This window comes from Liolophura sinensis, chromosome 5, assembly GCF_032854445.1.
Source record: "Liolophura sinensis isolate JHLJ2023 chromosome 5, CUHK_Ljap_v2, whole genome shotgun sequence".
NCBI lineage: Eukaryota > Metazoa > Mollusca > Polyplacophora > Chitonida > Chitonidae > Liolophura > Liolophura sinensis.
The window spans coordinates 15,385,664-15,412,844 of NC_088299.1; the positions used below are offsets into that span (position 1 = coordinate 15,385,664).

Sequence of the window (27,181 nt, forward strand, 5' to 3'; positions counted from 1 at the left end):
ACAACTTTTCACTGTTTACTACGTAGAATTATTAGTTTGTACAAATATCGTGTAAAGTGGTGAATGAATACTGAAAAAACAGATTTTAGTTTAACGGAGAGACTTTGTGTGCATCGGAAACCTCGAAGTGTGAGAGGATACCGTAGTTGTCCAGTTGGTAACCGTCACGTCGTATTGTTATTCATTTACCTGATAGACGGCAAAACACGCACAACATATAAGGACACCTCTATGTAGGCATAGTGTCCTACTCGCGATTCTCTTCACAAAATAACGCTACGTTATATATTGTTAAGGGTAGTTGTTGTTTTTGAGAATGTTCCTCGGCTAATACTTGTTCCTCAAAATGGCGCAGATAACTGAATAATATGTAATGGTGCCAAATCTATTTAAATTCAGAAGAAAACAGCAGATAAAGGTTTACATATGCCAGGTGTTCACTCGCTGTGTGGTATGTACAGCCTTGCTTCAGGGTTTAGTACAACAGTTTGGCTCTTGGCAACTAGCATGCACATTAAACAAGGAGATTTGTCCTGATATTTGTCAGGGTTTCTTAAATCATGATTGTGAGAAAGTATCAAGTGCGAGATGTTGTTTGTCCGAGAAGGTTTGTCAGGAGGTGTTTGTCCAGTGTTACACATTCTTGTTGCTTGAGATAAGTCGCCCTTTACTTCTCTTTTGCCGGAAATAGTTGTGGCCTTATGTTACTGTAACTTTTGTCCCTAGTACATTGACAAGATTGTTGTAGTGAAGCTGATACTGGGTCATCACCAGCGTAACACTTTTAATTTCGCCTATTTCACTGTTCATGTGGCTTTCTTGACAATAAGCGGTCGATGACCCCCGTGTGACCGTTTGCACAGCCAAAGCTTCGGTGAAGATCACTTGTCTTCTTTCAGCACACTGTGCATATCTGTGCACAACGCGTAGGAAAGATTGTCAGTAACTTGCCTAAGGTCGGTGGTTTACCTCAGAGTTCTCGGGTTCCCACCACCTACAAACCTGATCGTCCACGAAAAGGCGAAAAATTCTTGACTGTGGGGTTAAACCACTAATGGATTATTAAACAAATAGGTAAATATACACATATATTAAAATGAACACAAAAAAAGCCACACCTATATTAGAATCTCTGGTAGGTCACCTCAAACTTTATTGTATTATCAATATATTCCCATGTCCAGTACGTCTGTTTATTTTCCTGACTGGAGTTTTATAGCCAAGCAATAGTCCATGTATGACATTTTACATACAACGATTACATACATTTATAAATGGAAGGGATGGAAGAGGAGCGACACCAGCTAATAGCTGACAAATCCACTGACGAACAGACTTAATTAATTAGGCGTAGTTACAGCTATGCACAAAAAGGCTCACTAGTACATCGCTTTTCAGCACTACCTAATTACACCCCGTTCATAAAGCGATATACTGGTGAATTTTCAGGTCAAATATAAGCCCAAAATGTGATTGTCAATGGTGAATTACAGTTGCAAATTTGTTGTCACCACCACATCATCTGAACATTATCTGTATTCGTCCACCGCCTTTATAGTGTATTCGTGAACAGTGAGATACAACTACCAATACATTGTCATTACCACTGCATTACCTCACCACTGTGTTAATGGGGAGTCAGCAGTGTATTACCGTCATCAGTATAATTGCCATCAATAGCCTTATTATCGTCACCAGTATATTGCCGTTGATCGTGTATTACCGCCAGCAGTATTTTACCGTCGCTAGTATGAAGCCCTCACCAGTACATTGCCATAATCAGTGTATTACTATCGCTACAATATAACCATCACCAGCATATTGTCGTCACCAGTATATATCCGCCAAAAGTATATTGCCGTTGATCGTGTATTACCGTCACCAGTATATTGTTGTCGCCAGTGTGAAGCCCTCACTAATATATTGCCATCATCTGTGTATTACTATCGCTACAACATAACCATCACCAGCATATTGTCTTCCCCAATATATAGCCGTCACCAGTATATTGCCGTCAATCGTTTATTACTGTCACCAGTACTTTATCGTCGCTAGTATGAAGTCCTCTCCAGTGTATTGCTATCATGATTGTATTTTGCCGTCGCTAGCATGAAGCCTTCTCTAGTATATTGCCATCATCAGTGTATTACTATCGCCATACCTATCACCTATCAACATACCTATCACTAGCAAACTGCCGTCACCAGTATTTTGCCGCTAACAGATTACTGTCGTCACTGGTGTAATACCGTGAACAGTACAGTGCAATCAAAAATGAATACGAGAGTTTCGAGTTCCATGTATATGGTATAGAGCTTGTAACGTCATCCTTGCGCAGTACTACTGGTTTATTAAACATTGGTATTTTAAACACAGTTTTTATGACGAAAATAAATCGGATTATTTTCCTGGACAGTATTTAATGGTCTTTCATCTGACATGCTTCATGTAACTCTCTTCTTTGCATTGAACATTCGACAGGAAAACGCTAAATCTTAAAACTCCGCCTGTCTCCTTGGAGACTCTTTTTGACTCTTTTTGGATCATAACATAAATAAAATGGATTGACCACAGAGTAGTAAAATATGCCTGTTTCATAATGACAAATAACGGTTATGATGCAGAAGTATTTCCAGCGTCTGGAGAACAAAGATCATTGGCTTTTGTGATAGTTTTGTGATTACTACAAACAGTATGCAGGATAGGCTAAAATATATTATCTTGAATATGGCACACAGCACACACTGCAACATCCATAGACATCCTAATGGTAACGGTGTTCGGTTTGACATACATCCATTAACATTCTATTGTGATAACAGCATTTGTAGAGAACAATGTTTGAACACCAACAATCAGTGAAATTATTTCGCGGCTGAATTTTAGGCTGATATTGAATCAGAATATAGTTGTAACCTACAACTGGACAGAGCTAGTTGACGTGATCAGATACGTTTTTCATCAATGAAGAATTTATACCTAATCTTACATTGTTAATTTATGAACTATAATTTTCTCGTTATAAGTGGCCCATGTTGTTCCTCTTTGATGACATCATCAACAGACCATCAGAAAATTTTGAGCCGGACAAGAATTCTTGAGCCCTCTATGTATCCCAACTTACCTTTGTGGAAAGCTATGCTGAAAAGCATTAACATTCTGTTAAGCTGCATATGATATCGCTATCTCTGCCACGAAAGTGTTTGATCTCAGATACTGAAGAGAAATTATCGAGATTGTCAGAATGTTACGTGAGGCCATTCGTATTTATAATTGCGATTTGAATGAAGGAATCCATCTATTTTTTCTCAGTGATGTATACTCCTGGCATTTGTTTCTGAGCGTCCAATGTACAAGATGAATTGGAAGGAATCAGAGATAAAATTAAAAAAATGAAGGTCTAATCAGTTGTTTAAAACAGTTAAACACAAACCATAAGGTATTAATGAATCGTCTATGTTAGCGTTTAATGCCACAGAATAAATCAAAGCAAATAGATTGAATCTACAGTATATCAAGAAAACGGGAGGAAAGACTCAATACATCTTATCCATTCGCTTCACAGTGGTCTTTATTTTGACCTTCACACGAAGCATAGGCCAGCACGTGAGCTATATAATTCTTCTCCTGGACCCCGTGGAAAAGATGTGCCATTGACCCCGTGGCATAGACAGCCACGTCTTCTCCTCCGTGGGACTCCCACTTCATAGGCACGGCGCTCTGTTGTATGTAGTCATTGTCATCTGCAACGAAAATATCGGCAGCTGATTGACTGACAACAGAAACACCAGTAGTGGATTGTCTGATAAGCTAACAACATAAACACAGGCAGCTGATAGACTGACAACATGAACACCGGCAGTGGATTGTCTGATAGACTAACAACATAAACACCGGCAGCTGATAGACTGACAACATGAACACCGGCTGTGGATTGTCTGATAGACTAACGACATAAACACCGGCAACTGATAGACTAACGACATAAACACCAGCAGCTGATAGACTAACGACATAAACACCGGCAGCTGATAGACTAACGACATAAACACCAGCAGCTGACTGACTGACACCATAAACCCCAGCTGTGGATTGACTGATAGACTAACAACATTAATACTGGTGGATTGACTGATAGACTGAAAACATAAACACCGGTTTTTGATGGACTGACAACGTGAATACCAGCTGTGGATTGACTGATAGACTAGCAACATAAACACCGGCAACTGATAGACTAACGATATAAACACCGGCAACTGATAGACTAACAACATAACCACCAGCAGTTGATTGACTGACACCATAAACGCCAGCTGTGGATTGACTGATAGACTGAAAACATAAACACTGGTTTTTGATTGACTGACAACGTGAATACCAGCTGTGGATTGACTGATAGACTAACAACATAAACACCGGCAACTGATAGACTAACAACATAACCACCAGCAGTTGATTGACTGACACCATAAACGCCAGCTGTGGATTGACTGATAGACTAACAACATAAACACTGGCTTTTGATTGACTGACAACAGAGACACTGGCTGTGGATTGACTGACACCATAAACGCCAGCTGTGGATTGACTGATAGACTAACAACATAAACACTGGCTTTTGATTGACTGACAACAGAGACACCAGCTGTGGATTGACTGACACCATAAACGCCAGCTGTGGATTAACTGATAGACTAACAACATAAACACTGGTTTTTGATTGACTGACAACGTGAATACCAGCTGTGGATTGACTGATAGACTAACAACATAAACACCGGCAACTGATAGACTAACGACATAAACACCGGCAACTGATAGACTAACGACATAAACATCAGCTGTCGATTGACTGACACCATAAACACCAGCTGTAGATTGACTGATAGACTAACAACATTAATACTGGCTTTTGATTGACTGACAACAGAGACACTGGCTGTGGATTGACTGACACCATAAACGCCAGTTGTGGATTGACTGATAGACTAACAACATAAACACTGGCTTTTGATTGACTGACAACGTGAATACCAGCACGTACATTAACCTGCTATCACATCAAACTGAAAAAACATGCTCAGAATGTTTTATAAGAATTTGTTGCTACTAGTACTACCGTACGTGTGGGTTCAAATGCCTCGTAACTTTTTTTTTCAACTTTTTTCTGCTTTAACTTTTCTCATGCCAAACCGTGGTGCATGACCTCTCCACTTAAGTCACTCTTGTTTTGATTTGTTGTGTGTGTGTCATCTTGGTAATCTAACAGGAATCAGTGGTGTCAGTCAGAGTACACGATAGCCTATCTGGTCTTCGGTCAACTCCGCGATTAAGGACGACAGTAATTTTAGAAAACAACTCACCTGACCAGATACCTGACAAACCTCCTGGTTTTAGGTCTCACTTAAGAACCGCTTTTACGAAGAGATGTCATTGGTCAAGAGTTAAAACACTGAAAGCCGTCTTGATATGTCAGCCTATGATTGCCTCGAATTATGTAAGCCTACATTTAAAAAAATATTTTCTACAAAAAAAAACTGCAGGGACACTGAGCTGATATAAACGGTTTTCATGAAGATGCATAAACAATACAATATCTCAAATGCTTCAGTTTAATAGGCTTTGTCATGTGCAATTCGTGTGCTAAAAGCTGATGTCATCCTCTAAGTTTTGCATAGAACTTACAAACCATTTACATTGTAATTCGTCTGCTTTTACCTTCAACGAGCAAGAAATAGCCATTAGTGTTTTTCCTCAAGACTTTGATAGCTAATTCTGTCATCTCCGACAAGGATGGCTGTCCCGTCTCACTCTGGTCTCTCTCCACCTCATAAGATATGTGACCATTTGCAAAGAGCCCTGAGATATAAACAAAAACACTAAGGTTTTTGGTCTTCTTGCAACGTTTGGTCTAATATTACTCAAATGCTGTATTGTGAACAGATTTAATGAACAGTGACATGAAATGCGGTCTAATAAGTTCTAATTAGTATTATATTTTACCTAATTCTGCTGACGCCATAATACTAGGGTGTGTGTACATGTATATTGTTTATTTACAATTACAATATAACCCTAAATGAGGTAAACTGACAAGAGGTCGGATTTCACCAGCTACGTGTGGCCAAATGACTAAACTAAATATATCACACTGCTATATATTTCCATTTCCACTGATAAACTTCATAAAGTATTGTGGTAACTCCTACAAAAGACACAACGCGATGCAATATTTCGTTTTTTTTAAATACATTTTCAAGATTCTACCAGCAACTTGATTAGGCCTTGCAGAGCACAAAAAGCTTCCTCTATTGCTGGTGTTTTGTGCCAGGGTGCAATGTTCCTGAAGCAGATCCCTTTGTCTGCAATCCTGTTTTCTCTTTCTGCATCTTTAACCAGTGTCTGCTTGTGAGAATCAAATATAACATCAACACGATCACCGTTAGCACTTTCATGAGGAACATAAAACGAGGCTATGTCTGCAGGCTGCGAAAAGGTCATGTCTTTCCCTTTTAGTTTTGGACCAAACTCATCCCGTCAATTAAAGTTGCAGATGGCTTAGAATTTATTTCTCCAGGAGAAAAATTCTTCTCTAATTCCCTGGCTACGGCAGCTTTGTTAGTCTTACGAAGAGACCCATCACTATTAGCTAGTGCCCAAGGCAATGTCCCCAGAGGATGAACCGTAACATTTCTCATTTTAAGTTTTGTGCTTTCCGCAATAAGGATCATTTGCCCAAACAGTTTCCATGTCTCTGGTTATGTGATTTTTTCCTGATGCCAGAGTAGGTTGTTAGTTTATTCTTTGTAATCTTGTCAAAGAACTGTGTGGCTGGAATATTAGCTTCCAGTCGATCCCGCTTGAAAACCTAATATGTCTCCTCTCCTATCTTGTAGGCGTGTAGAAGGTTCTACACAACCTCTTGCGGTGCCGCTATAGCAGTGGACAGACTGACAAGCTCTTCATGTTCTCAGTTGAAAGGGTTCAACCAATTTGATTCCATTAAGATAAGAAAAGTCTGTTCTACATTGAACTACCTTAGTTGCCCCCAAGTACCCACTGCGGTACTCTGATAGAATGAGATAGAATCTGGTTACTGTTCCACTTTTCAAACTAAACCCTTTCGTACCTCTAGTTTTCTGTGTGTTTACGGTCTCCTCAATTGTCTGATCCACAGTGATCCGTCCAAATTGATTATGATTACCCTTTTGGACAGCAAAGCCACCCTGCATGAAGTGAGAATGTACTTCAGGGTCTTCTTTAGGTAATGGAAACATTTCAGCATAACAAAAGGTTAAGAAGCGTGCATAGTTCGCCTTGTCATAGGCTGAGCATCATGGAAGCATCATTCGGATTGCAGCATGGTGAAGTAATCAGTTGCCCTCCCCAGTGGCGTGAATCAGATCCAGCATAATGCCCCCTCCCCCGCCCTGTCATGTCGAGGTAAGACATCCAGAAAGTTCACAGGCTGAGTTCATTTCTGAGGGAGTTTAGGTAAGCCTGAAATAGTTTCAGGATGTGTGCACAGGATTCATTGTTGAGCAGCTTTTGCAATGATGCTTGCGAGACACTACTATAAGCAAGTGATGTTGGTCATCTCTTCTTCCATCTCGTGAACATCTTGTTCATGATAGTCTCTTAACCATGGTAGAAAGCCTTTCCAGGCAAGCCTCGAGAGAGCTTCATGCATAAGTTTGTGTATTCTAACAGCTCTGTTGTGCTTGCGTCCTTCCATTACTCCAGTGACTGAGCCTTCTGCAATGACACACAAATCAACACAAATCTCTCAGTCCGGCAGGTTGAAATCTCTTGCCTCTGATGGAGAAGAGATTGCAGATTGTGGGGAGAGTACCCATCCTGAGAATAATGCCCCTGAATTTATCTTGTTTCCACAATATCTAAGCCGACTTGGCATAGAGCCTGGTCAAACACACAGACAATGTTTTAGAGCTGCAAGGATTTCATGATGGCAAGTGTTTGTTCCAGGATTTCATTCACAGTTGACATTTCTGATGCAGGAGAACTTATGGTGGACAAGTAGTTTACAGGGCCCAGGATGACGGTGATATCACTGCTGATTTTAATGTTAAATCCAGTCCAACTCCTGATCGTCTGCTTGTCAGGTTCTGACATTCTAGCTAGGAGCCATGTGTGGTTCTGGATATTTGCATCCTGAACTTTACTTGTAGTGTCAGCATCTAAAGTTACAATTGCTGGTGGCCCAACTCGTTTTCCAACATTGTAACTTGGTACCATTCCATGGCTAGGCTTAATGTTTCTTTTCTAGGATTTATCGAGCTCTAGGCAGAATATTCTGTGGCACTGCACATATAACTTTAGAGTGGATAGGTGTGACATTCAGTCTGCGGGAGGTACCTTCTTCACTTAGTGTCTCTTTGGGTCGGCCACTATTATCCTAGGCAAGTGTTGTGAACACACCTGGATTAATGTTTCCTGATAGTAGAATGTCTTCCTTAGAGAGTTCGAGTTTCTGGACACAAAGTGCAGCGCCAATCTCCTCAATTTAATAGTAAGAAACACCATAACCGTGACGATTCAAAGTTCATATCAGTTCGATGTTTCCTGTCAAAGACTTCACAGCAAATGGGAGAATGTGCTAGGTGGCTTTGTCTTTCCATGGGTGGCTGCATATACAAGATAACTGCCAAAAGAAAGGGCAAGGCGCTAAGCTCTGTCAGAGGGACTTTCACATTCACATTCTCCTGTGAGAAGAGAATACACGAACGTAATAATGGATTGAAGAATGACAGTCTGCTCTGTGTCAGGAGGCCAAAAGTTGTTAAAATTTTGTTCCTTAATTTGATGTCTTAGTTGCATAGCTGCTTCGATTATGACATCTTTGGGAGGTTGCAACCCTTGCTTTCTGTAGATCTTTCTGTACACTATAGACTTGTTTAGCTAGATCATCTGCTGACAGGCTGCCTGGACAGAGGAGAGGCTTTCACTTCTCATCCAAAACAAAGTGGAGTGTTTCACCCAATTCACTCTCCAACATACGACGAACATTCTTTTTGGTGGATAGTTTGACGTCCGCAATGCCTGAAGAATGTATTGACCTCTCAAGCCTTGGTGTCATATCTGTCATAGCTAGCACTTTCAGATTTGGACGGAGTTCATTTCATATATACAGGAACAGTTCTTCACAGGCTTGTTTTTCGGCGTATTCAGACTCTCCTTCAGCCTGGTCCTGTTCCTCACCTACATGCACACTAGATCTGGTGGAAGACTATCTTTTTGTGTACAGCCTGTAGTATGACTTATGGTAATAGTCCTCAGCAGCAACCAGGTCTCTGCTGAGTAGGGCAAGAATTCTGTTGTCAAGTTTTTTTGGGTGGCTGTGCTTCGCACGCTGTAATCTGCACGCAGCTGCACAGACTGAACAAGAGCCTCTTTTGTTGTTTGTCTTTTCTGGTGTTTGCTAGACTTGCTAGAGAAAATACATGTTTTATCGTACACTCTGAAGTACACGGTGCCTGTCTAGAATACATGCATGGTCGCTTTGCTGGCAGAGTATTGTCTTCATCAACACTATCCATTACTTGGGTTTATATTATTTTCAAAGTAAATACCTACAATATGCAGCAAGTATTTATTTTTTGAACAGGAATGTATCAGAAAATTACGATGGGCGATGCCTTCGTAAGTAAGCATATCTCATCAAACGTTTGTACAGTCAGTATAGTTCTAAAACATCTTGATCACAGGTAAGAAAATAAAATGAACATTTATTTTCGGAAGATAATCTATCTTAATATACATATACCTTATTACACCATAAATGTGGAAGTAAATGACAACCTGTATCGACATAGCTGAAAGCCTTATAAATTTTACCTGTACCAGTCAAAGGAATTATCTTCGATAACTCACCTTGAAATGTAGATACAATGTAGATGGCTACGTCTGCTAAACTTAAATAACTATTTAGAGTAAATGACAACCTGCATCGACATAGCTGAAAGCCTTATAAATTTTACCTGTACCAGTCAAATGAATTATCTTCGATAACTCACCTTGAAATGTAGATACAATGTAGATGGCTACGTCTGCTAAACTTAAATAACTATTTAGAGTAGCTTTGCCAGTATTGACTGAAAAAATAAGCAATATTGCTGATTCTATTATTACTGATCTACGGAACGCCTAAAAGGGTGATTATTCATTTCCATTAAAATATATGATGAAGTTACCAGGCTATCATACGTTGATTTACTACCTCTCAGCCTACAAACATGTTAGTACCAATTAGGTTTGGCCACCCGGGTGGTACCAATATGTGGTCTGACATATGGACTATTCTTTGTACCCTGTATGTCCAAACAACTACTTTTACAACTCGTGCTCTGACCATGTAGTAATACAGCTACAACGAAGGCAAAAAGCACCAGTACCTTCTTGTTTCTTCATGCCTTCGTTCCTCATTCGCATGTTTCTCTTTTTCCTTTGGTAAACGCATTTAAACTGATGAATTGCTGGATATACATACCTAGTATGTATTGGGCATGCTTGGCGTCTGTGTTCAATAAATCGCGTCTTTGTAGAGTATTTTATGAGGAAGGCAGCGGACTTCTTTATCCCTCTTCCACTCCTGTAAAGAGACACCACAGGAGGAGACTTTAAACATAAAAGAACCTGTGTATGGTTGTGCGTTTTCCCCGGGCTTTGTCCGCTTTCCTCCGACTATAATGCTGGCCGCCGTCGTATAAGTGTAATATTCTTGAGTACGACGTGAAGCACCAAATACATAAACACAAAAGCGGCATTCTCATCTTCATAAGGCTCTTCTCCCTTTTCCTATATTTTAGATTTCACAATCTAAAAAAATTTCAATCATCTTTCTCTCCCTTTCCCAAACTACCTCACGTTGATCAACCGTCTCTCCTTTTCCCAAACTACATTGTGTACCTCACATTGATCGGCTTCCTTCGCCTTTCCCAAACTATACTGTGTACCTCACGTTGATCAGATTAACGTCCCTTTCCCAAACTAAACTGTGTACCTCACGTTGATCAGCTTCCTCCTCCTTTCCCAAACTACCTCACGTTGATCAGCTTTCTCTAAAATTCCCAAATTATTGCACGTTGATCAGATTCTTCTGGTTTCTCCTTACTAACCCACTTCTTTTCTGGCTTTCCCCTTACTAATCCACCTTGATCTTATCTATCTGGCTTTCCCCTTACTAATCCACCTTGACCTTATCTATCTGGCTTTCCCCCTTACTAATCCACCTTGATCTTATCTATCTGGCTTTCCCCCTTACTAATCCACCTTGATCTTATCTATCTGACTTTCCCCCTTACTAATCCACCTTGATCTTATCTATCTGGCTTTCCCCTTACTAATCCACCTTGATCTTATCTATCTGACTTTCCCCTTACTAATCCACCTTGATCTTATCTATCTGGCTTTCCCCTTACTAATCCACCTTGATCTTATCTATCTGGCTTTCCCCTTACTAATCCACCTTGATCTTATCTATCTGGCTTTCCCCTTACTAATCCACCTTGATCTTATTCATCTGGCTTTCCCCTTACTAATCCACCTTGATCTTATCTATCTGGCTTTCCCCTTACTAATCCACCTTGATCTTATCTATCTGGCTTTCCCCTTACTAATCCACCTTGATCTTATTCATCTGGCTTTCCCCTTACTACGCCACCTTGATCATTTTCCTCTGGCCTTTCCCTCACCTTGATCACATTCCTTCCGTCCCTTCTGTTCTTAGCCTCGTCATTCGTCCCCATTACTGGATCCGGTTCCGTCAGTGGGATGAACATTCACCTTCCACCTCCGAGTATAACCTGAGAAAAAAAGTTTGTAATGTTTGTCAAATATTAACAAAAATTCATTGGAATGAATGATTGCTCGTCTTCCAGCTCAGAGTAAACAAGAGAGGCAACTTTGTAACGTTTATCAATAAACGTAACGAAGAGTCAAGCTGGTTAGTGAAATGAATGTCCAGTCTTCCACACGCGACTTTATCCGGAAAAAGTTTACAAAGCTGCTGTGATGGTTAGACAGTCACCAGGGGCCTCCTGCACAAAGTGATCGTAGGCTAAGTTGACGGTAGCCACTAAGACAACATATGCTTTTAACATGTGTCGCCATGGTTGTTACAATCAACTTCGCCTAAGATCGCTTTGTGCAATCGGCGCATGGATGAAAACTCATCTTTTAGCGGTGACTTTGATATGATTCCTACACTGCTGGTTAAAGCTACCTCCATACAAGTATGACGAAACACCATAGAGACATCCGCATTAATATCGGTCAATTGGACTTTAACTTTCTCTCATGCAGAATGGTTGTAGATTCAGTGTCACGTGCGAGTACGGATGAGCCGAAAAATGTTTGAATAGTCAAATGAAGAACAGTTGCCAGACGAGTAGAGTTAGTAGACTCCTTTAATACAACAAACAGGGTGCTTTTATTCGAAGGGAAATATGTTTTCTCATAACGTTCCGTCATGATTTTGTCCTTCCTTCACAGAGGGAGATTTGTATGAATTCTGTATTTGTAGCCTGAGTTAGTGGCTTCAACCCTATCCTTAACTATAAATCCTTGAGTGTATGTATATATGTATGTATGTATGTATGCATGTATGTATGCATGCATGCATGCATGCATGCATGCATGCATGTATGTATGTATGTATGTATGTATGTATGTATGTATGTATGTATGTATGTATGTATGTATGTTTTATGTGTGTGCGTCTGCGTGCATTTGTGTATGTACGTACGTATGTATGCATGTATGTATGTATGTATGTAAGTATGTTTTATGCGCGTGTGTGTGTGTGTGTGTGTGTGCGTGTGCGTGCATTTGTGTATGTACGTACGTATGTACGTATGCATGTATGTATGTATGTATGTATGCATGCATGTATGCATGGATGGTGTTATGTGAACAACTGGCGTCAGCTTCTAAATTGAGCTTGCCACTGTTTACATATGCTGAGTTCAGGGCCTGCTGTCTGCCTCTGCCTTAGTGCTGCGACCATTGAAATATCACACCGAAGACACCAGACAAGATGCCCTATTTAGTCACAATATACTAACAACGGGCAAACCAGTCCTCTTTGCTTGCTCTAACCTCTCCGTGCTCAGAGACAAGCAATGCAGCAGCCTAAAATTTTGATTCCGGGGTCTCCCGACTTCAATTCCTTGAGTAAAACGTTATCAGACTGGGAAGTAAGATATCTCCAGTCAACTAATGATTTTATCTAAACCGTAAATTTGATCCGAAAATGGCTTCAGTTTAGTTGCAAACAAAATGAAATTACCAAAGGTAGGGATATAAGTAGTGGATGTGACCACGTGCTCTCGCCACGTGACCAAATAATACGATCAAAATTCTCAAAGTCCTTCATTAAAGTTGAAGTTTTGGTGACACTCCCACGCTTTTACACCTGATACCCCGCCTATATTGCGAGTAAATAAATCATTCCCTCTGACATAAATTTTGGGTAAATGCTATATTAACCTGCTCAGATTTGTTATTGTCAGTGAATACCTGTATATCTTTGTTATCTGATATCAGCTGATCCGTGATATCCTTACACGCTCCCTGCACACAGTCCATGTCAGCATCTTCCCAGTTCCTCTCCGAGCTGTGGGCGTTCCTCTCCTCCCACCATTATGCTGGCCGCCGTCGTATAAGTGAAATGTTCTTGAATACGGCGTAAAACACCAATCAAATAAATAAATACGTCCTTTCCCATAGCTATAAATTTATTTTTTTATTCATTTATTTATTTTACTGGTCTTTTAAGCCGTACTTAAGAATATTTGACTTATACGACGGCGGCCAACATTATGGTGAGAGGAAACCGGGCAGAGCCCGGGGGAAACCCACGACCATCCGCAGGTTGCTATCAGACCCCATAGCATTAAATGACCTACCTTCTGTCTGCGACCATTTCAGTATGGAGTCAACTTCAGTGCCTTCCTGACTGGTATAGTTATTTCTGATCTCCCGGGCATCTAAGCCAACAGCCCCTCTATTATCCTTTACACCGCACAGAAACGCAGTGGCCGTCCCGGCAGATTCAGGAACTTGGTGATTCACATTGTATGTCTACAACGATTACAGTTTATTTCTTTGACTGATGTATCACATCGTACTTCAGAATTTTTTTATTACTACGACTCGGATCAGGTATACGAGATGAGAAAATCAAATGCCAGAAGTTAACCACGGCCCGTCGCTAGTTACCGGACAGCACCTCCCCTCCACCACCCTCCTGATTGAAGGCTGAAACCGACCAGCAAACGCCAGCCATATTTATTCATTGGATGTACTTCAATGCAACAGTATGTGTTTATAGAACAAGTTATGGTCAGAAAACGTTGGACAATGGAAGACTTCCTGAAGTCGTTAAATTATGACCAACAGTAAAGTGGTCATTAAACAGACCATTTGAAAAGTCAAATGTTATTCAACGGAATTGCCAACATCATTTTTATATTAAAGTGAACAGAAACATGGAATTGAGTCACTGTCATCAGATACACCATTTGAAACAGTGTTCCAAATATCCATCTTTTTTTCTGAAAGTAAATATTTATTGAACTTATTTGAACTTTGTATTGATCATATTGATTGTGATGGGTGCCAATGTTGTGCAAAGTGGTTTTTTTATTATTTTTATACTCTAAAACATGTGTTTACTTTAATAACACAAGAATTTATTTAAATGTATTATGCACTTCACAATACTTTTGTCACGATTTACACGTGAAAAAGGTAGAAAATGCCGTGACGTAAGAACTGTCAATATCTGGAACATCTTAAGATTCAATTATTAAAATGAATTTTTCAAAAAAAGTCTTAAGCAGTAATTTTTTTACAGAATATCACCGACCTTGATAAGAGCGTTGTAAGGAAATTTGTCGAAGGTCAGGTCTTCCTCCTCACCCGTCATGCCCTTCAGTTGACCCTTGAAAATCCGCCCTGCTGTCACTGTTGAAAGGCCCATGCCGTCTCCAAGAAACAATATTACGTTCTTGGCTACGTTCGTATTATGGCGCATATTTAAGGCGGATTTTAACCGACTCTGTGCGACTTCATTCCAGTAATGGGCATCTGAGGAATACACCAGAAGACTATTAAAGTAAAACCCCAATAGTGAGCCTTCCAAACTGCATATAGATAGTTTAATACCCCCTGAATCCATCTTGGTCATTTAAAACGTGGAAAAGGGAAAAACAACGGTAGAATTTGGTGATCAAATGTCAGAAAATCTACCCCACTTCCGTTGACCTTGTGACGTCGCAGCGGTAGATTCACTGCAGGTATCTGAGGTTTCTCTAGGTGCACAACTTATTTCGAGATTATTCCATGCCCAAGTGTGTTTTGCGACTGCGTAAAGTTACATAATGGCCTAAAAATGCCACAGACTGAGAAAATATGGACCAGATATCCCATCGTAAACACCCTTGATCGATCATAATCGTAGGCCTACACGTATGGGCTTGCGAATTCTACCATGCGATGAGGCTTATATCCCACCCAGAAAGCCAAATGATAAAGAAGGCTTTAGTAACTTGTTTATTTGAAACAGGAGGCTGTGACGGACTTTAGGGAGCCAACAGTCTTTGCCCTGCAGTGTCCACGAGGCTACAGGACAGCCCTCCTGTTCACACTGAGCACAGCGGGCGCGTCATGCCGTACATTGATGCCTATAACCCGACTCAGACAAAGCTTAAATTGGCATTTAGGTGTCTTACTAATCACTGTTTCTATTCAGTATAGGTCAAGCCTCATTTATTTTTGCCGTTGTTACTTTCAAAAAATTAAACATAAAATATTAGCTCGATCGTTAGTTTCACGGTGGTTGAGCGACAGGTTTTTCACTACAGCTCACAATCCCTTGGCCCGACAACATGGATTCTCCAGTCGCAGTCGGTATCGCTCGACTTTGCGACAAAAGTTTATAGACTGTGGACTGTGAAACCGTGCCAAATTCTCCACAGGTACAAGCATGGCCAATTTGTGGCAGAAGGGGACGCGTTTGCGTCATCTACAGTGACATGATGACATGGCTGGTATGTGAGCTAAAATCGGTCATCGCATCGCCCAATCGATATTCTGTAAGCTTACACGCTGTTCCAGAATCTTAAAACAACTCCGGTATCTTTCAAAATATTTGTTGGAAAACTGTTTTATTTATATGATTTTCAGGGTGCTAATTAGGAGGTGTTCACGTCCGGGAATTTATGGAAAAACACACAGCGGGTAGGCCTAACGCATGGATTCGACAGTGCTTTGCAGCGCTTTTCAATACATAATCCCGGCAGCTCTTACTGATAATGACCTCACCCGGCCAGGGCTCCGATGTCGACAAGATAGGCACAGGGTCCAACTTTAATGGAATTTTTTAAACAGAACTAGCTAGGATAATACTTTCCTTAGCGCAGTTTACAGATTAACATAGCATAAATATTGTGTCTAGGGAACACTTGGTGTGGTCTTTGGGGATCTCCTTTAAACATGGCGGAATTGCACGCGCTGAACAACAAAATGTTCAAATGTTGCACATGTAGCTGTGCAACTCGAACATATATAAAGTAAGAAACTAGAACGGATTGCATGCAAACAGAGGCTGTCAGTAGCCTCTGACGATTATGGAAAGATACAAGGGACATTCTAGGCGAATGAATCCAGTCAGTATCCAAATCATGCTCCATGCTAATTTATAAGTTGTTAATCTGAACATCTGTTCTGTATATGTTTTGATTGCAACTGTTCATATATCCAACGTAACTATCATATTCAACACGATAGATATTTGACCCTTACCCCGGGTAAGCTGAATTAGACACAGGGTCCAGAGACTCTGGACACCCTGTACAAATTTACTTACAAGGGAATTATACTCTTTGTAAAACCTTACCTGAAGATAAAACGCTTAGGCAAAAGGTTGTACTTTTATGAATTTTATCTTTTATCAATCAAAACAAATGTCGGAATGGAATCTGTATATAAAATAGGAATCATAAATTTGGTTCGTGAAGATGACGGAAGTCTTGGGTGTTCCAGTATCAGTTTCCGTTTGAAACCATATACTCAATATGTTAGGAAGAATTTATTTTAATTCATAGCTTGACAATGGTACACATATTCACTGTGAATCTGCCAGTGGACTAAGCTGGTCCCGTTCTATTGCTTTAATGCGATTGTTTAATTAAATGTGATGACAATACAGCATTTTGAGAAATGCTGGACCATTGATGTCTAATAAATTGCAACTCACATCACTGGGGGGTGGAGGGGGGGGGGGGGTTATGTAGTTCTGCTGGAACCATAGTGGTAGGAGGCGTGACTAAAACATTGACTGACGTAAAGTGACAAGAGGCAGTGTTTCACGGTTAATATGCGTAACCATTTGTCAACTATGATATGATGAGCTCCTAGAACATTATTCTCAACAAGAGCAGTCTGGACTAGCACTCCATATGTTGAACGGGTACAAAAAGTTGAAGTTAAATGAACTTTTATCTTTTAAAGCATGACTGAATCTTAATTATGTAGTAGTGTGTGAAAGGTTTTATAACTCTCCTTTTTAACCCAGAGGCACAACTATTAGAGCGCTGAGTTTAATACGGCTCGGTGAACAGCATTTTTAAATTGTTGGTTTTTCGGTGTGGGAGATTTGTCTTTTTGTGTGTCAAAAATATGTTTTACCCTCAGAAATCACCCTTTTTGCTTGCATCCGATTCAGTTTTATTAAGGTTTCTGACATATATTTGAAGACCATTGCGATATTCTGGATATTTTAACCATAATTAATGTTTTAAGCTAGATAAAAATCGTTACTCTATATATAAATACAACAAGTTGTTTAACTGTGTAAGTTTTGATCATCGCTCTTTCTTTTCATTACAATTTATTAGATTTCATATTTACTCTATTATTCCATTATATTATTAACTTTTTATCTAGTTTTTGCTCTGTTCTACTAGGTTATAAATATCTATATGCCGCAACTAGCCCTGGGTTAAATATTTCCCTGTTTTAAAAGCCACTGCATTACTGTAATAATTCAACCTTTTCGCATGTTTGTAAGGTGTCTATTCAGGCATATTGCCAAGGTATCTGTGTAGACTGATAAAAATTATACTTTATGTAAAGCCTTGAAATTGGCAAATTCAGCCAATGTAGTTTTGTCTCCGAGATCAAAATATAAATGTGCATGAATTGCACTGAAAGTTGCTCTTTCACATGCGAAAAAATTGAGGAATTAGGATCAGTCAGCTTTCACACTACATTTAAAAGAGCATGTCGGACAGAAAAAACTTACCAATAAAACTTACCAATGATCGAGCTTTTAACTTGCCTATAAGGGTGAGATACTTAGTGTTAATAGTTTCTGCTCTGGTTTTACTCTCTATATGCAATAGTGTTTAATAGCATGCATGCTCTACGCACAGTATTATATGCACTGCCATTGAACTTGCTAAAACAGGTCGTTCAAGACGTATCCAGTAACATACACAATTTTAATGTTCCATCTCACCTTGTATGTCTGTGTCAAGACATATCGTATTTTCGATTGTATCGCCCTGTAACTACAATTGAAACTCAACACGATCGACTCTTTCTGAAGATAAAGTATTTAGACAGTGGCCTTGATTTAATCAACCTACCATGCATCTTTAATGAACCTGATGTTCGTAGTGCTGTGCCTAATTATTTTAATATCCAAGAGCCACCTTGCATATCCTATGAGTATACAAAGCCTATCGCTTCCAAAATTTTCAATTATTCCCAGGCCATCAAGGAGTTCGATTTGGCGACGTATACTTCTGGCGGCTATAACTGTGATTGTGAATCCTCAGTTTTTACCTACGACAAATGTAAACATGTCCTGACAGGTGACCTTAATATTATTAAGAATCATGATCTAAGGAATCTCTTTGTGAGGGGTCCTAAGTATAGAGAAAAGAGTAATGTCAACATTCGATCAACAAAAAAAATATCATCTCGGCACTTGAGGAGTATGTTAAAAAATGGTCAAAACGGGAGAAAGTGGATTCTTCGGTACTTAACGATTGGCTTGAGATTGTCAAAAGGAGAGTTAGTTTAACTATACACCGTCTAGACATTGATGCTCTACCTAAAGTTAAACAGGTTCTGAAGGATCCCACTGTGCAAGAAACACTCGCTGACCTTCCCAGTAAATTTGTCATCACCGTAGCAGACAAGGCTCCTAATAATGTTATCTTTATTTGCAAGAATTATTATTATCAAATTCTTGTTCAAGAGCTATGTGCATCTACAACGACATCCACGTATTCTGCTACTACATGTACTCTGGAGGAACTATTTAACAAACACAAAAACCTATCTTAAAGAAAGGCACATAAATATACCTATCCGTCACACAGAAATACCACAACTTTACTGGATTCCTAAAATGCATAAATCCCCATACAAGGCTCGATTTATTGCAGATTCAAGAAGCTGTACCACCAAACACTTGTCAACCCTACTTACGAGAGCGTTACAAGAAGTAAAGTCATTTTGGAACAAGTATTGTTGTGCCATAACAAAAAATGCAGGTGTCAACTGCACGTGGATTCTTAACAACTCCAAATGTCTTACAGAAGAATTCGATGCTCATATGTATATACCGTACAAAAACGTATCCACATTGGATTTCTCTTCTCTCTATACTATGATTCCTCACAAAGATCTTATTGAAAGAATATCGTCGTTAATTGTCTCGGTATTTACTAAAACTGGTCACCGTTACATTAACGTCAGAAGCAATAAGGCTTTCTTTAGTTCTACTCTTTATAAAGGTTACCACACATGGGATGTTACATTATTTATTGAATTACTTGAATTTCTCATTAATAACATCTATGTGAAATTCGGAGATACCATTTACCAACAGTGCATAGGTATTCCAATGGGTACCAATTGTGCGCCTCTTTTGGCAGACCTATACCTGTTTTCATATGAATACCACTATATGCAGAAATTACTTAAAAGTAATATCTTTAAAGCTCGATCCTTTTTATTTACCAAGCGGTATATTGATGATCTACTGGCGTTAAATAATCCCCATATTGCTGAAGCGGTGAAGGAAATCTATCCGCCTTCATTGGATTTAAAGGAGACAACAGATAGTCCTGATGGTACATCTTATTTTGGATCTATATCTATACAAAGACGGACAAGGTCTCCTTTCACGCCGCCTTTACGATAAAAGGTATAATTTCAATTTTGATATTGTAAATTATCCTTATTTAGATAGCAATATACCAAAGGGTCCTGCATATGACGTATACATATCTCGCCTTGTAGCATTTGTCAGATCTTGTGTTAATTGTGATGACTTTAATCTGCGTCACAAGCTGCTAGTTCAAAAACTAGTTTGTCAAGGATACTCCATCAAACGCCGTCATTCTAAGTTTCTCAAATTTTACAATGAATATAACACTCTCGTTGGCAGGTATGGACAGAGCTGTTCAGAATCTCTGGCGATCTGCATTGTGATCAACCACATAGACGGCGCTGTTATCCCTATGTACATATCTATCACGTACATGGTATTTAACAACATAGATGGCGCTGGTTGCCCAGTGTAACCGTCTATCGTGTATGTCATGTGTAACATCATAGATGGCGCCTCTTGTAGCATGAGATCTTTACATATTAACGGGAAAGACGTAATCGGCCGTTACTTTTGAATCATAATCTGATCGTTTAGGGTGGGTAGCGCTCGTCATTTTCAAACTGTATCTAATACCGCTTAACCTGGGGCTAGGGGCCGTAAAGGTAGCCATGCTAATTACATCAGCATGATGCCTTTATGAACAGTTGCAATGAAAGCGCGACTGAGATATTTGTTTAGCTGTTGTTTGACATGGAACTCATTCACTGACTACGAATTTGAACTTTGATATGGAATTCATGCCTGAAATATTCATTGTTTGCCCGGCATCATTGAAAACTGATGACCTCTTCTCTCTTGTGTGTTACATGCTTTATTTCTTATTTGTATAATTTCTTACATATCTTTGTCTTCGGGAGTTAGTGTTAAACGTTGTTGTGGAAATGGATCTTGCGATTATCGACTTGGAACGCCCTTTACGGACTACGAATGGTATAGGAATGTCGGACTTGACGCTTATATTTAATTATATTTTTTGCGAATTAGCCGCAAAAATTATTTTGGCAACAGATTGATGAGGTAATTCATGTTGGTTACCGGAAGCCAGAATGTCTCAGTTATACGCTGGGGTTCTGGTTTATACGTCCAAGAAGCCAGTGTAAACCACTAACCTCCGTCAGGTACCTGGCAAACGTTTTTATTTAAAGCCGCAATACAAAGAGCAAGAGCGGGATTCGAATACGCGATTTCATTACTCATGGGCCCAGTAGTCGCCGCGAGTCAGTGCTTTAAGTGAGTGAGTGTTTGGGCTTTACTTAACAATTTTTCAGTCATATGACCGTGAAGGAGTCCTTAGAGCACATGTAATACAGGACGGATTTCCGGTGCTCTTTGATCAAGTGCTGCTTCACTGAGACCACTTACCGAAGGCAAGCAAGCCGCCAACGCGGGCGATTAGTCGACAAGCGATTGGTCAAGCAGTCGTTGTACTATCGCCTTATTGCTAAGGCCTTTAAAGGTCTGAACTGTGGCCCGACCCCGGATTGACCTTGGATCTACCGCTCTACCAACTGAGCCATCGGGGCCGATAGTCAGTGCTTTAAACATTTAAGCCTACAAGCTGCCCACCCCTCATTTTTGCCAACTGAAAGCAAGTCAGATTTTGAATTCTTTAGAAGAGATTTTTTGTAAATCCAAAGGACGCCTTACAACTGTACTCTATTTCTTTTAGCATGTCGCCTGTACGCAGTTGTCTGTAAGATCAGTCATACTTGTACTGTCTAGTAAAATTGCCTGTGGTCAGTGGCACAACACAAGCTCTACACATTGATATGTTGAACATCCACGTTCTTACAAAGAAAACATCGCTATGATTTCCTAGCATCCATCTCTAAATTCATACTTCCGTGAGCTCATATACTACAAGAGATAAATGAAATAAAATTCCTTTATTAAGGTTACATTATACTAAGACGTGTTAACAATTTCATATATGGCAGGTTTTGATAAACAGGTGTCCCCTTTCTCTATGTAACTGTACGATATGCTGTTAACTGAGGTAAATAGCGTTGAACTTTGAACTTTCATTGGAAGAATACTGAGTATAATCTATATAGATTTACATTAATATATTTATACTTATCTAACATATAGCTTGACAATATATGTAGAAATATAACAAACAGCTGTGTGGTCATCCTATTCGACAGAACGGTTTCAGAGCAGGTGTGTTATCACTGGACCAATGCGGCTTATGTGTTGGAAGCCATGAAATATGGCGAATGTAGAGTTCCTCAGATCTTCCAGATTGTTTCTGTTTTCGATTGATGAAAATATGATTGCGTTAACCAGGACGATGCTTTGTTAAAGTATACTACTCCTTAACTAAACAAGAAATATATGGAAATCATTTTGGTTCACGTAATCATATTTTTGTTATGAAGGGAATTCCCGCAAGAAAACGCCTTAAAAAAGCAAAATCTGCTTTTGATCCTACTTTTATCTTTTGATAAAACAAAAAGTATAAATCGCATCACCCTATCTACCAGCCATATGTTCTTCAGTAATTGTACTTCATTTTATTATATATATTAAATTTTATTCTGGTTAATTAACATCAAGGTCAATTTACCACAGGCGTACATCACCCGAGGCGTCGTTAATTACCTCCTTTGTAGGCGTGTATGCATCCAGCTACTACTGCGACTAATTAGATTTATTTATTTTTTACTGTGTCACCGCCAAACCTTTGTCCACGTCAACATGGTTTTTAGCAAAATGTACTCTAGGGACGTATATTCACCGTGTTTAATTAGATTGCCACATTGGATTTATGTACAGTTGCAATTAAAGCGCAAATGATATACATATTTTACTGTCGACCAGATATATACCAGCATGGTCCAAGATTTGAATACTGATTCCACCCATTCACCTTGCGTCTTTCCAGCACCACGGAAAATTGTTTCTGCTTTTCTTTGCATTATTCCGTCCTAATTTCGTACTTTTCATACATGCTTTCTTAGTTCTTTGGGGGTTGATCTTGAACAGGATTTTGAAAACTGGTTTGCGGTTAGTGATCATTAAATCCATGACAATAAACAGTTAACATATAGGAATGAATGAATGATTATGGCTTATTGCCACATAGGCAATATTTCAGTCATATCGTGGCTAGAACATTTGTAAAACAAGAGGCAGTTAATGGTTTTCGATATGACGGTTGATATACAATTGTTTACGACGATGTCTGTAATAGGGTGACGAACGCCTTTATTAACATGTCGTGAACTGATAGTCCGAAATGTCACGAATTGTGCAGCTACACTGAGCGCCAAACCGAGCCAAGTCAGATTGTCGATTTTAAGATGTCACTAGCCCAAAAGGATTTGAATAAACACATACAAGATAAAGGTGCCCTTGACTGCATTATTACAAAGTCACATCTTTATTGCTTTAGGACATGTCAAATTAAATCCAGTCGTCGTAATAGACATTCACGTACCAACGTCAACCAAAATAGACGTTCCAGGCGAATAATATCAAAACCAATTTCAACGCAAACCATCAAAGAACTAGAACAGTGTATTAAGTAAGGAATAACAGAAGAGTCTAGAGGCCCTGTATTCATCATATTTAAGGAGATCGCCACGTTGGATATATGACTATTTGCAACCAAAAGGTAACTGAAATAGGTTGATTAGCGACAACTGACAATGGTCCGCGATTTGGTTTAATATATTCGTCTTTTTGTGTCTATCCGTCATCACTGATAACTCCTGGTTGCTTCTCTTTACATGAATCCGTCCTAATTTCGTACTTTATATCCCTCTATAGTTCTTTTTTGTTTAATTCCCCCTTAACCTAAGCTACTGAGATATATATTTTGTGATCAACAACTTCCAGCATGCTACACGATTTGAATACTGATTTCACTCAGTCGCCTCTAACATACCTTGCGTATTTCCAACATAAATAGAAAACTGTTGACTGCTTCTCGTTGCATAAAGCCGTCCTATGCTTATATACTTTATTATCTCTTTGATGGTTTGTGTTATACGTCGTTTTGGGAATTGACGTTGTGGTTATTGATCTGGAACGTTCTTACCGGTTGACGGCTGGTACTCTAACGTCCGTTTCGACGCATAGATTTGTTGCTTTGTGTTGAATGTTGTTTTAGAATTCGTCTTGCAATTATTAACCCAGAACGTTCATGTTGGTTGAGTCACTTTTCAGCTTTTAATTTGAAAGTCATTCGAAGTCTTTGGTGATTTTACAGAGGAGGAAAATCACTGAATGACAGAATGAATCTTCGGCAATCGTGATGAGAACATGTTTAAACCAGAAAACAGTAAATAGGTTCATAAAAATGCAGATGTTTTTAAAACAAGCTAAATACAATCAATTTACATGTTAAAAAATATGTTATCTACAAAAGTGTATATAGAAATGTAAGTGTGAATTTGTGTTTTACGCCGCACTCAAGAATACTTCGTCTATACTTGTACTACGACAAGCATTATGATGGGAGCAAATACTCAATGGTATATTTTGCGAGTATTTTCCGTTGATACCAAGATGATTCTGTAGGCCCATCAAACAGAATGTGACATTACCTCTTTTAATAAGTTCTAAAATATCAATAATCAACGGATTTCAGTGAACATAGCTTAGTGTCGCTATTGTGACTTACTTTCTTCCAATGGACTTCTGGCCAGCACAGTCGAACAGCAGACGACAAACAGGAACGCCAAAGTCTTGAACGCCATGCTAGAGGTCGAATTCATGACAATATAACCAAACCCCTAAGCTGTATCGATCTAATGGTTGCCACGCACTTTTCTGTCTGGTCGACTATCAGCACTAAGTTAGTAGAACCTCAAGTAGCGCTACTCGATTCTGCCCCCAGCATCGGCATTGTGTACAACTTCAGGCAACCAATCTTTTCCAGTGCGTTTTATTGAGGTATTGTACATGCTTGTATAAAGTGGATATCTACATCTTAGCTAATACTCAGAAATTGTTTTGTCATGACCAAATACAAGTTATACATACAATATTTGGTTATTATTTTATTAGTGTTTTACACTAATACTAATACTTTGTACTCAAGAATATTTCACTTGTACAATGGCGATCAGCATTATGGTGGGAGGAAACAGAGCAGAGCCCGGGGGAAACTCACGCGCACATGCAACAATTTATACCAACTATACGTTATATCAATCAAGGAATGAATGAATGAATGATTATGGCTTAGCATGACAACGGCAATATTTCGGCCATATCCTCACGAGAACTTGTATAAACCACGTGGCAATAAATGGTTTTCCTATGTATATATCGATGCAACATTGAGGTTTTATAGAGTAGTTAACATTTTTTCAGTCATATGACTGAGAGTCTTCAATTATTTGTACAGTGAATAAATGAAATAAATGAACTGAAATGAAATCAAATGAATGAATGAGGCTGAGTGAGGCCATATTAACAATATTTCCATATCCTGAAGATAGCTTCTCTAAACCACGAGGCAGTAAATGATTTTCCTATGTATGTATTTATGCATGCATGCTTTGGTTGTACAGGTTTTCACTGAGTCATTAGGTGTCTATACATATACTGAATATTCAAATGAATGAGGTGTAGCACCACATTAGCAATATTTTAGCCATATCGTGGCGAGAACATGATTTAAAACCAGTTTAAGATGAAATTAAATCTTTGATAAAACTGGAAAACCACAATTTTCGATGCTTAATTTTTAAAATATATCATCTAGAAAATGTTATAAACAACTATATTTTATGATACCGTACATGCTTGGCCCCAAACATTTAATGACATCATCACCATCAATGCTGTCAGATAAATCCAAAAGAGTCGACTGTGTCGTTTGATGTCGTACTGGGAATCACAAACGCGGCAGCAGTGTCCCCAGCAATAATAAAATTGTGTGTTGAACGAGAATGCCCAACACGACAACTTGCTAAAGAGACTACTTTGTCTCTTCGATACATGTCATGTCTGTAAGAATTGCATGTATAGACCAATTACAGGGTGAATTTCATGCAGTTTGTTATACATTTGTGAGTCCCATTCATTCTGCTATTTAAGAAAGTTCGAACAAAAATCCAGTCTAAATAGGAATGTGTTGCCTAGATGTATATTTATTAATGGCTTCCCTGTCTACGACTGTGTTTCTATAAATACCAGTATGACTTAGAACCCAACAGAATATAGCCGCCTTACCTCCTTCCTGTGTAAGATTAAAATCCCAAGAATTAACGGCAGAAGTACTATGCCGAAGACACCAGACACGACACCCCACTTTGTACTGACACCGGGCCAACCTGTCCTGTTACCTTACACTAACCTATCAGTGCTGAACGCTAGGCGAGGCAACAACTAGTACCATTTTCATTTTGGTATGATCCTCTTAGTTGACGACAACTGTGCTTAAGAAAAATGGTTCTAAAAAGTCCTCTCAGTTTATATTATAGGTTTATTTTCATATGTAAGGATAAAAATGTCTAGAATTTTTAGATTTTTAATCTTAATGTGAGTCAGCGCATATCATTGCCCTCTAAGCATGCCCACCAAAAACAGAAAAGTCTCGACCGAAACGATTGAAGATGGGGCTAGTTACTTGCTTCTCTGAGATTAACTCTATCCTTGTCATTCGAACGGTGTTATAATCCATAGCATACATATGTATGTATGTATGTATGTATGTATGTATGTATGTATGTATGTATGTATGCGTGTATGCCTGTATGTATGTATGTATGTATGTACATGTATGTATGTATATGTATGTATGTATGTATGTATGGGTTATTACATAATCGGATCGCTAGAATATGTTGACATAAACTATATTAGTAGTAATACTTTATACAAACAAAATGTTATGCAAATTTTCTTTCTCATAAACTTTCCTGGCCTGACCGCCTAAAAAACATCCAAACAAACGTTGTACAAACTGTCTTTTCTATGAACTATACTGGCCTCCCCGCTTAAAAAAGGATA

The 27,181-nt window shown here is 39.1% G+C and overlaps 1 pseudogene; it reads right to left on the reverse strand.

The window, feature by feature from the left end:
• Window positions 1–3,546: 3,546 nt before the first annotated feature.
• LOC135465492 (alkaline phosphatase, tissue-nonspecific isozyme-like) lies at window positions 3,547–24,918 on the reverse strand (annotated as a pseudogene).
• Between the last annotated feature and the right edge of the window lie 2,263 nt (window positions 24,919–27,181).